Source organism: Glandiceps talaboti, chromosome 2, assembly GCF_964340395.1.
Source record: "Glandiceps talaboti chromosome 2, keGlaTala1.1, whole genome shotgun sequence".
In the NCBI taxonomy this organism is placed as follows: Eukaryota; Metazoa; Hemichordata; class Enteropneusta; family Spengelidae; genus Glandiceps; species Glandiceps talaboti.
The window spans coordinates 15,528,142-15,541,597 of record NC_135550.1 but is presented as its reverse complement, the minus strand read 5'-3'; positions in this window follow the sequence as shown (position 1 = coordinate 15,541,597).

The following is a 13,456-nucleotide window of genomic DNA, read 5'->3' as shown; positions in this document are numbered from 1 at the left end:
AAAACCAACAAAGCAAAGCAGACAGACAGACAGACAGACAGACAGACAGACAGACAGACAGACAGACAGACAGACAGACAAACAGACGGACGGACGGACAAATCAAACGCGCCAAGTGTAACAACTTTCGAGAAATTTAAAGAATAGTTACGATTCCATGAATATATAGAGGCTATTAAAATGAATACTTCGTTGATATAAAAACGAAACAAAAAATAAACACATAATTAAATCATTACAGCTACAGTTTCAAACATATGCTCAAAGGAGCGCAAAGAAATACTGTAAGACTTTTAATCTTAATAGCAATGTGGAAGGTGGTATAAAAGCTAAAATTATGTGGAAGAAAGATTCATGTAAATCTTCATACTTACTACTTGATGAAAGAATCTTTAGGGCAACACTTAAATATATGTTTTTATAGATATGCATGAAGATACCAGCGACAGCAAGACAGATCTTCACTATCTAAACATTATAAGAAACGAAACCCGTGTGTAATAATGTCAGATGCATATGGGTGATAAAAAAGCTATCAATTTACTCAAATGTCGTATTATTTGGCATATCACAATGTTTAAGAAAAAAAGGACAAATTGTAACTTAAATTGCTGGGTCGTGCAAATGATGAAGCTGTGTGGGGGTGTGGGGTGTGGTGGGAATGTGGGGTGGGGGGACTACTATCCCTCTGTAGGAGAACTATTTCTAGGCTAATATTATAGTATGTTATTGAAGCTGCTGTTTAAATACTCAATATGCCCTTTCAGCAGGTTTTACTGCTTTCAATGTCTGGTGGACTAGAATCAATGTGTGAGTGTAATTTTACTATATCATATATATCATATATATATATATCAAGTATGCAGCTGTAACACACTGGAATTCACTCCTAGACTACATAAAAAACATAACCTACAGACATTCATTCAAACATGCCTTAAAAGCTTACTTACTTCAATAAGTAAGTAAGTACTTAGTAATAGGTACTTCAATGTATGTATGTATGTATGTATGTATGTATGTATGTATGTATGTATGTATGTCTATCTTGCTGTTTTTGTTGTTGTTGTTGTTGTTGTTGTTGTTGTAAATCCTATTTATTCGTTCATGCAAAGCATTATTTTGACAATTATTCTTATCACATTTTGTTTATTTTTCCGCTACCCGAGTTTTACCCAGTATTTTCGACTTAACTCATTCTGTAAGGGTTGTGGGCTTGACTAGTTCTGTAGAACTATTCCTACAACCCCCACCAGGTCCATGTAATTACTGATGTTCATGTATTTGATTGAATGTTCTTTGACTTAATTTAATTTATATATTTTGTTAATTTATTTGTTATGTATGTTTTTTTCCTGGTGAAATCAATAAACCAAACCAATTTACGATAAACCAAACTAATTTACGATATATATATATATATATATATATATATATATATATATATATATATATATATATATATATATATATATATATATATACATACATTGACATGACTCCTCTTTCACATTAATACCCCAGTATTGTGTAATCATATTGTTGAAATGCATCACTATGACAAAAGTGATTGTAACGTTATGATAACCATTGTGCTGTACAAATATATGACGAGAGTTTGTACTCTTACCTCCGTCCAATTCCAGAAACTCTTGAAATATTTCTTCCCTGTCTCCTTTATTTGTGAGACAGCTTTTACGATGAAGAAGATGATAAAACCAACGAAGATCAATTCACATATTAGGTTGAACACGATTGATTGTCCGACGTAGTTGTACAGACGAACAACTTGTATGTTGTGAAAGGATAAACTCGCTCCTGTCGCTGGAAATTCCAGGAGTGTTGTTACCATGCTGTAGAGAGAAGACGATTACACTTGTTAGGTGACAAACTTACAGCGCATTGTATCCCGTTTCATTCATTCATTCATTCATTCATTCATTCATTCATCTATCCACCCATCCATCTATCCATCCATCCATCCATATACCCACGGAACGCATCTCGGCGAATCTATTTTTTCGAATATTTGTCTTTTAATACAGTAATTAAAAGTAATCCTACCTGAAAAGGTTAATGTTTGCATTATAGAGAGTAACTTCAAAAAACACCGCTCTTGTATGATGGTCAAACCACTTGGTATCCCACAGGTGTCGCCACTGGGTTGCCGCAGCAGCTGTCGAAGTGCCTGTAACGGAAAACAAATATATAATATCAGTTCGAAAATATGAAACTCAAACTATGCGTTATTCAAAATTTACCATTTTCAAAGTCCTGCCTGAATTATCTTTCAGCTTTTGATTACGGCTATCATCTTCCGTACGATTTTGGGTGATAAAATAGCACCTATTCAACTTTGAAATCTTGTAAAAAAAAAGCCTGTAAGGGTTAATGGGAATTTATATCGTATGCATGTTTTTGGCTCAGTCAGTAAACATTATAACGAATAGTTATCCTGAGTGTACAATCTTGTATCGTTGTCTTCAGTTTACGTGCAAAAACTTTGATACCAATTGCTTGATTGACGAATATCCTCTGATAAAAATGAAATGGCTTCAAATTACTTTATCGGAACCTTGGTGGCAGGAAACTGCTGGTCAGTACGTGAAGGTTATTGGAATACAATATGCAGACCATACACTTACCAAGTTCAGCAACATATCCATCACCATAGAACAATCTGCTGATCCCATAAATAGGTAAGCCGTCTATGTCGGCTGCTGATTGATATTGCCAAATTCCGCCCTCTCTACTGCTTTCATTCACGGATAGCCAATATTTGTTATATGAACTTTCTGATGAACTCGAAGCTGAGTATTCTGCATAGCATGTTGATATCGTAGAAGAAAAATGGCCCAACACCGTACATTGCCCTAGTAATAAAATTTAGCAGAATGTTTGTGAAGTGTGTGTTCAGAATTTACAATAAAATGGAGTTGTCCGTTCGCGGGTTTTACGATCGATTTGATTTTACAACATTCAGTGACTCGAAACATTGTGCTCAACAAGTAAACTTTCAAGAATCGATGGTGCCTTGCCTTTTATTCAAGTTTGTTTGTGAGATGTATGACTTGGTTTACCTGGAAGGACTAAAGTTGTATATAATGCGTGCCGTCCCCAATTAGATTTGGTTGACTTTGTAGCATGTCGATTTGGTTGACTTTGTAGAATGTAAACCAACACAAATTATGCCGAGTCTTCATTGTTTGTACTTGGGTGACGGTGAGAGATTAACTTGCATTTTGTAACCTAACACAAATTATGCCGAGTCTTAATTTTTGTACTTGGGTGACGGTGAGAGAATAACTTGCATTTTCTTACTTCGATTCTTCCATCCTCGTTTGATGTTACTTTTCATCAACTGTCCAAAGTGTCTCTCAGCTGGACAACAAAATGGCTTCACCAATATCATATGATGGCAAAATTCAAACTTACCTGGCTTGACCCTGAGTTGCCTTATCCTTACAGGACCAACTCGAAAGTTGGATAAATCCGAAATAAACTTTTGGTCGGAGATAGTAAGACTTCTATTGAAAATATACGACTGCGTGGGATATATTGACGGAATTAGAACATTATCAACCCAGGGACCTAAACTTTCGTAACCACTTTCAATCTGTAAGAGAGTGAAGTTTAAAGTTAGACCAAGAATTTTAAAAGATGAGTCGAAATACCACAGTGACTGATGAACAAGATAAAAAAATAAATGTGTAAACTCCAACCTCTTCAAATCAGTCGATTTGTCACAAACACTATTTGGGAATAAGTATTATTCTTAGTCAAGTTTTCCTCAGATCCACGTTACTTTAGTCTAAGGCAGGATTCAAATATTCAACCCTTATCTGAACGGTGATGTCAGTCGACAAACGTGTCCACACTACTAGTTAATGTGTAATGAAAATCTGAAATTCGCTTTATATGCAAGACGAAAGGTAGCATTGGCCATCAGTCTTTACGCGAACGCGTGCTTTTAAAAATGATAATTCCCGCAAAAAGTGGTTACTATAGTTATCAATAGTTGAAATACATTTTTCTCAAAATCAAAACCAAATTATTTGTATCCTATGTTCATTGTATATCAATGAACTTTTTCATCTTTAGATAATCTTAGAGGAGCCATTACTCAACTTCTACTGGACAGGGTTAGACAGGTTCTACTGGACAGGGTTAGAGTTGATTAAAAAGACTGCTCACCTTTTTATAGTATTTGTTAGAAAACAGTTGGTTATTCACTGACTGATGTACATAGTATGCATTGATATCTCTATTAGCATATGCTATGATACAAAGAATACCCATATATATAAAGTAAACTAATATTTCTTTTATAAGTTCCCACATCTTTGTTTCTTTTTCTCTGCACAGCCGAGCTTCTTCTAATTTTATCGGATCTGGTGGTGAAAATACTGGTGGCTGATACCGAATTATGTCGTCTGCAAGAGATCAAACAGAAGAGTAAGTGTCTGATGAATGACCTGGGAATGAGTAATTACAATTCATGTGTACGTGTATGGTATATCTAACTTTGATAAAAACAATATGTTGTGGTTGGACATCATAAACGCAAATTTCATCACAACATTCTTTATTGTTTTACATTCTTGTTACCTTCATTACAACCCTAATACCACTAATCATTCTAACAGCGGTATATTGAGGCCAAGCTGAATTCAGAAAATACATTAATTCGCTGAATGCAGATCTAATATTCCCTGCCACACGCTTCATTCATTACTTCATGTAATAAGCACATGTCTTGAAGGAGACATACATAAGGAAGATTAATACATCTGTAGTACTATAGACTCAGCGTTAACTTAAATACACAACCTTTATGTTTTTGCACCACTCAGAAATTACACAGCTTGGAAATACCATACAAGGGAACTGGGTGACTGACACCAACATTGTAATTCGTCACCATGTACAAGAAAGCAATCATATAATCGAAACACTTTGTTCTGTCAGATTTAGGAGAGAGTGAGTTTATGTATATGCACGATTTAACATATTTCTCAGATTTTTTCAACCAAGTAAAGGAGATTTTGATGTTCTACCAAAACAAGTTTGCAACAAGTGCCTGGTCGTTACGTTACCTTCGACTTTTGACGAGCTGTGTACATATTCTTCATCGGGTGCTAGTTTGACGTCAACAACCTCTACGTCGGACTCTACTTTCTTGAATATGAGAGCCAATAGGATGGCAAGACACAATACCTACGAGATATACGAATGTTAAAATAAGATGTTTTGATAGAGAAAACATCTAAACGATGACTACAAACACTAAAATTAATGATACATGATTTTGGCAAGAATATCAAGTAGAGTCTGTCTAACAGTACAGCAATACTAAGGTACATATACTGCGGCTTTTGAACGCCATTTAAGATGTTAGGTGTAGATTGTTTGAATGTATATAAATTTACTTCAATGGAGAATGCATAATTTACATTGAAAAAAAGAATGGGTTGAGAAAAGTATACGACTCATGGAAAGTCGAACTACTTACCTTAACAGGTTGTATGACTAAAAGGCTCTGGAAGAATGACAATATAAATGCCACAAGCCATTCTACTGATTTCTCATGTCCCCACTGCATACTGTATAAAATGGTGAAAAAGGCTGAGGAGGCCGAGGAAAGAAATACCAAACAGTAGGCGACATAAATACACCAGGGTGGAAAAGTAAATGGCTTCTCCTTCTTCTTTTCTGAAGGTTTTGATTTATTTTTCTTCGAGTCAACCTCAATGTCGTTTTTCTCCACCTTATCAAGACATTCTTCATCTGCTTTCATGTCATTGTGGATATCATCTAGATCTCCTTCGTCGAGATTTCCATTACTTATTTCACAGTAAGTCTTGTCGTCTGTGTTGATAGGGTGCATACTATCTGCAGTCGATTTTCTTGTTGGTGAATACATTTCCATATTGTCTGATAACTCTTCAACTTCTTCGATGAGTTTATCAGTGTCATTAATCCAAATGTCACACTGGGGAGGTTTTGTCTTCAATTCTTGTTTTTCGATCTCTTCTTTTCCAGATAAAATTCCAAGTTCAGCAAACGTTCTATCAATTTCTTCTTGAACTATTTCATAATCAGCCGTAGTCTTTGAAAGTCCCAAATTTTCTGTACCTTTACCAGATAAATTGACCGTTTTAACGGGAGTTTTTTGGTTGACTTCTACAGACTTTTTGTTTATTGATTTGTCAAAAACTGCATCTCCCTCTTCGATGTTTCGTAAGATTTCGTCGTAAGCTTCGTCCGTGTCGTCAGCTTCATCCGACTGCTCCGCAGATTCGTCTTTATTACTTTGCCGGATGTGTACTTTTGATCTACTTTTACGGAATAGTTGAATGAGCAAGACATTCACCGGGAACACGATAAGACTTCCCATGATGCCAACGTATATAGACTGCCAGGCTATCGTAAATGGACCTAGAAATGATGAAGGAGAATGATACTAAGGAAATGTCGTACCAACTATTAGATCGAACCTTTATCTTTTCAATGTACTTAAAATTGGAAAATTCTGATAGATTCTGATAGAGCATGTAAGTGTGAGCAGATGACAAAGGTTATACGACGAAAAAACTAGTTTGGCGTTTCATTAGCAAACACGGGATTTATTGCTTCGTCTATTTCATGACATTGCACACCCACGCCATTGGTTCTGAGGTGCTAGAAATAGTTTAAAATCGCCGTCTTTTCCCCATATTGTCTAATCAAATTTCCACAGGTATAATCTTTATTTATCTCGTTCAAATGTTTTATTTTGATAAGCTAGAAAAACTCGTGACTAATCATCTTCGACCTATTGTGATAAGGACCTAAAATTTACTCATCCCCCCCCCCTCCTTCCCCGGTTGAACGAAAAAAAGGGCCCTTCATTTGGTATGCGCCACTAGAATACTCTCGGAAAATTACACTATCTCGCGAGAGTACGATATTAGTATGCACAATACTAGTATGCACAATAATCAATGTTTGGAATTTGTTTCCTCACCTATTCTAATCATCTGGCCGACAGTTTCTTCATCGTCACTCTTAAACCACATACAATTCGCTATCATTGTTGTGTACAACAGTGACAGACAACATGAAATTCTCTGAACTCGAGTAAAGTTGCTTCGTGAAGGGCGAGAAACTACAGAAAACCAGATGTGGCCATCCGTCAAATCCTTCCTTGCATTAGCAGTAAACAGTTGATTGAAAGTGACCATGTCAGCATCAGTAGCCAACGGTAGTGCACGGTGAATTTGACCATCATCTCGCTCCACGGCCAACCATCTTTCGCAAAGGAAATAAGATCTGGAGAGAGAAAAAAACATTAACATGGTCATACTTATAACTGGTTATAGTTACTGATTACCGAATGATGTAGAACAGCTAAACTATTCAAAACACCAAAGAAGAGCGCCTCTAATGGTTGGCGCTCGATGGTTGATGCGAGTAATACAGATTCATAACGCTGCGATTAATTAGTCATGGAAAAAGTGTCGTTTTAATTAAGCATACATTTTAATTAACTGCAACTCGTTCCATCAACAAACAGCCGATTAATTTATGACGAAATTTAATTAGACTACCGGGTAGACATCCATGTTTTGTTAATCTAAAGCCCGACACAAACGAGACAATCTTACCACAACATATCATCTAAAACAAACCCTTATTTTTTTAGAGGTATTCTGCTAACAAACAATCAGACAGACAGACAGACAGACAGACAGACAGACAGACAGACAGACAGACAGACAGACAGACAGACAGAAAAACATAACCTACATTACGTTCAACTTCCTCTGAACATAAGCAAAATATAAACCTTGAAATGTTATCTTCTGTTTTTTTTTCATTTTGTCATAATGACTTACATTATGATGGTGAAAGATTGTAAAAACGTGTGTTCATTGTGCGTAAATATGTATGTTTGTAATTTATACTTACGCATCTCCAGTCTGTATATCATGAATAACAATTTTGCTAAGATACCATGATGCACTTGGACCTTTCCCAGAATTGTCATGCCATATCCTAATACCAAGCAGATCGCCTAGTGGTTCTTGTGTTGCCATCAGGAAGGTGTTGATACTTCCTCGTTTGAAAATCTAAATTGAAAAAAAGCAAAACACACAGAATCAGGGTACAGTGTGTATACACGAAACCCAAGAAACCGCATATTTGGTCTTCCCTTTCGATTTTAAAAATCAGACACACATAAATTGTTTTTAAAAACTTCTTTCAAATTCATATACACATGCCTGCAATATACTGAGCCAAGTTGTAGGCGCAGATTTTTTAGCAGAACTGTGTGAAGTTTGGGCATTCGATAATGGCACATGCCTAACTGAGCATACGATGGGTTCTTCGTTCACTCTCTACACCGTTAAAGTTATCCTTCTTTTCATACAAATATCAATTAAATACACAAAGGAAAGCTACCTAAAAGTGCAAATGTGTTTGACTGGTGTGGTCCAATCAAATTCCAACTATTACCATTTCTATATATTCGACAGTTACCTTTCTCTTGCTGTCCTTCAATCTTCGTACGTGTGTTTTCCCTTTCTTTCCTTTTACTATTATGAAGACTTTTGACCTAGTTCCTGCACCAGACTTCATGCCCGTGTATGTGGTAATCTGGTAGAGGTATTTATGTCCCGGTCTGTTGTCAGGAAGAGGAGTAACTCCCCACTGTAAATGAGAAACATGAAACATGTGCATTGAGTCTCCAGTTCCAGATTTTTCTCAACATTTTCCCGTTCTAATCGTGGACGGAATATTTTGTACACACTTACATGTGAATCATACTGTCCACCGTGTACACATTCTCTGACTCGCGGCTATTATGCTCCATTGAAAGATAACTTAGTATATCTATGGTATATAGTATACCAAATTGTGTGCACCCGTGTACTTTTCTTGTTGAGATTTGTAGGTGAGGCTGACATTTTACACATGCGCAATGTGTAGTGAGTAAATACAGTACAAAATACAGACGAATAAGACAAAGCCTCGTTTTCAACTGACATTACTTCCGTTCCATCAGTCACAAAAAAACTATCAAGGTAATGATTCAGAAAAATCATATTTCTCACCTTCTCAAGATCCTTCTTGTCTTCTCTCCTTGCCCAGACGACTGCTGCTATATACACCCCCAGGATAACAAATATTGTTGAAAATACTGAGGCGTTCTCACTGAGATTGGCAAAATTACTGAAGGCTTCACCGAAGTCGATAGTATTTGGAGGGACGAAGAAATCCGAACCAAATGACGTCAGATGTGTGCATTTGCATTTTGTTAACATCGAACTTGATTTAGCGATAGCCTGTAACAGAAACATGAGAAGTGAACTGATAGAGGACCGCTGTTCAAACGAAAGGCAAGAATCGAATCATGGAGTGAACCGTCATACACATTTTATTATAACATTTCAACGCGACAACAAATCCACATACCTTGCAGCCGTCACCAACAAAAGTTTCGGTTATCTCATCCCAATATCGACATCCAGTTGTGAACATTTGTGTAGATATATTCATAGTACCTGGAATTTAATTATGACAAACACGACATCAGTGAATGATTTGAAATGATTTGAAAGTTCTGGTAAAGTAAAATTTGTACGATATGTCGTGTCGGCAAATCCCTCTCAAGTGGTGGCTGATATTAGGGCGTCTCCGACAAGGCGTATACATTATAATTTATGTACCTTATTTGTTCATGAACAGTGATGATGTAGTATCTAAGAAATACTACAAATGTCATCCTTTCATTGGCCATTTCGAGCAAAATTCATTATCGTCAAACTTCATTTATTCACACTTGTTTTTCTATTAATATTCACCGATATCATACCTACGAATTCGTATATGCTGTATAGTGGACGATCTCGACATAGTCGTTTCCCCGCCTATGTGGGGTGAAATGACTCTAATCAAGATTATCCAAATCCAACAGAAGTGCATAGTATTAAAGCAACATCAACAACGTTAACCGTGAGCAGAATTGTTGAGACACATCCTAATCTCTCACCTGGTTCTGAAAGAATTCCGATGTAGTAGGTGCCAGGTGACGTTACCATTTCGCTTGGCACAAAGAATGTGTTGTTTAATTCTTCTCGGATGCTTAGGTCAAGGGATGTGTCTTCTGAGTAAGCCAAGTTTGGCAACTGGCCAGTGTAATTGTATGACGACACGGTGGGCATTTCGTCTTCCTTGAAGAATAACGTATAGTTAACTTCATCCCAGCTGACATTGGGAAATATTCGGAAATGGATCGCAGTGTTGGCACTAGGAAGCTGTAGCAAGAAAATAACATTTGGTGAGTGCATGCAACAACACATTATTGTTACAACACTAAATGACCTAAAAATGTCCACATCCGAAGCCAGGATATTGTTTCTGATTTGTGTGTCACGTGAGCAATCGGCTGCTAGAAATGTTGCCATCACTTTCAGGGACAGTATCTTAAAAAGAGAGTTATGTCATCTATTCTGGGCAGATCTTTTTGTTTAATTTAAATTTTGTAAAATTTATTTTCACGGTCAAGATACGAGAAGAAGTTGAAAAATTCTAAACAGTTATTTTTACAATATTCTATCAAATTCTGGCTAACAAACAAGAATGAAAATATTAAATCCAAAAAAAAATCAAAGATCAATATAAACCTCCTACATACAAAAACTATCACTCCACATGTGATAAAATATTATAGTTCCAATATGGCCGTTCGCGAGTTTATCTGTGCTCTTTACATTGTACGTCGGGCGAATGGATTACCATCCGATCATCATGTGTGCTAATACCCATTTTAGGCTCAGTATTACATAATATAAATCAAGAAAACTTCTGTCATGGCTGCGAAATGAAATATGTTAATCTAATAACTGTTTTGACATACATCTAATCTGAAGAAGAAGAGAAGATCCGGGTCAACCAAAGATGCGTTCAGCAATTCGGGCTCTGGAAGATCAATACTTAGGGGAAGTTCGATCTCGATTCCGTCATCAAGACCAGAGACTACAAAAAAAGAAAAGGGAAAAAGGGAGAACACATGAGTTTGATACCCCCAAAAAAACATACTCGTCTCATTCATCAACAAACACTACTCGCAATATTGGTTTCTTAAGTCACTTCTACGTTTTGCTCTTGTCAATCTTTCTGTGTTTCTTCAGTTCATTTCAAACGATGAATGAAATAATAATATCCATGGATGCTATTTGTTCTTGGTTTCATACTATCCAAAACTTGTCTCATAATCTGAGATATTGTCAATGAAACAAATGTTCGTCGGTGATTAACATTTGGCATAAAGGCCTACTTCTTGGGGTTTTATACTATAGGTCACCGGTCAAGTTTTGACAGGTTTACAATGTAACACATTGTTTCTGTACTCTGCTCTACTCGCCCCACAAAATTTATGCAAACCAAGTACCGAACGTTTTTTTTCAGTTATTTCAAGTCATATATGTCGCATGTTAATGAAATCTTACTCACCATCCATTGCATTGCCACTATTATCAGTGAAAGATAATGAAATGATCTCTGAACCAATCGTATTTGAGGAATTATCCCAGTTGAAAGGATTACCAGAAAATGACGTAAACTGTCGATGCAAAGAAAACAGTAATAATAATGATAATGATTATCACTAATGAGTCTTAGCGCAGATCATTCGCAACGCCACTACATGTTGTCAGGAAATATAGATTCTGGGTTCTCAGAACAGGTATGGTGAAAGTTTCCTCCCGAAAACTCCGGGTCATGGACTGAATATACCCAGTTTTTCAGCAAGAATCACACCCCTTTAATAACAAAGTTTTCTTTTCAATACGATTGTCCGATACTTTAAAATCAACAAAAATATGTTTTTTGACGTGTGCCAAACTAGACAACAGAATTTCACATTTCACCATCTCTCTTACCTTTGTGTCGACAAAACTCTCCAACGCTTTCTCGCCAAACATAGAGGTTGCAGACGGCAGTTTGAAATTACCGGCACCTGAACTAAGAGACGCTCCTCCAATATCTGATGGAGCATCTCTCTGTAGTTGCACAGATAATGATGACGTATTCAACACTACAGGTGGCAGGCTGGGTACACGTCTACTCAGAATTGCCTTGGAGACAGAGTTGACTGTGCTGATGGTACTGCTGACGACTGATGAAGTCTGCATGGAAATGAAGAGAAATCTTTGACTTTATGTAGAAGTGCAACAAATGTCACCAAGTATATGCCTAAACACCATAACATGTACAGAACTCGCGTGTCATCTACAGTATATACTAGGAGACAATTGTTGAAGCGATGGGTATGCTGTTACAGTACCCTGTAGATTTTACAATTCGGGATAGGTAATGTTCAAAGGTCGGACAATGACATGGAATACAGTCTACGACTTACCGTTTCAGCAGACTGAGACGAACTCCCACTACTTGTTGACATAGACGTCGTTACAACATTGGCGATGGCACTTGTGATTGCTTGAAAAAAAGAGAGAATGTTTTCCATTATTATATTACGTACATTTTATTAAGTACATTTTCAAGAATGCTAAATAGAATAGATGCGTATAATACATAGTGACTGAATGGTGCCTTTAATCTCATGACATGACATGACATGACATTTCACAGAAAGTGCTTGAATCTATGACCTATGACCCGGATGCCATGCTCAAATACAAAAATATTTGATACTTACTGGTTGCAGACGATATAATGGAATTTTCTGTTGCATTGTCCATGTTTTGAAGAGATCCCGACAAAGACTCCATGGCACTGGCCGAGTTAATCTAAAAAAAAGTTTTAATATTAAAAAAGAAAAACAAAGGAGATTGGAAAGGATTTACATGCACATAATACTGAATAGTTGATCAATGTACTCGGATAGGGACATCTAGAGGAATAAATATAAAGACCCCATTTAAATTACTTCGTTGTATGTTTTATGAGTGGTATTTAAATATATGTAAATGTACCATACCTGGCTATTATCGTTTAGCTCTTCCGGAACTGACGTCATAGCCACGAGGGCACCCGCCATTTGTGAAACGTCGTCAACGGATGATACCGATTCTGACACAGTTTTCAGACTGGAAATGATAGAATCTCGAACCTGTATATGGACAGAATCATGGAATGTTGTTACCATATAATGTAGAGTTTTATGTTACAGTAGCAAAACGTCTGCGCAATGAATACTCTCAGAAAAAATGTACATCCTCAGAATATTGTTGAACGCCATTTTGTATTCCAAAATGCATATGCTCAATAACATAATAAACCATAACATAAAAATTGTTATAATATTATCAGTAAAAGTCCTACAAATCCACAAAATCCATTCCTTATACTGTGAGAATATGAATTGTAATGATCAGTTGCTCTCTGTATCACATTAAAAGAAATTTAAACACTGTATTGCATCCAGACTCATTGTTGGGATAGTAAG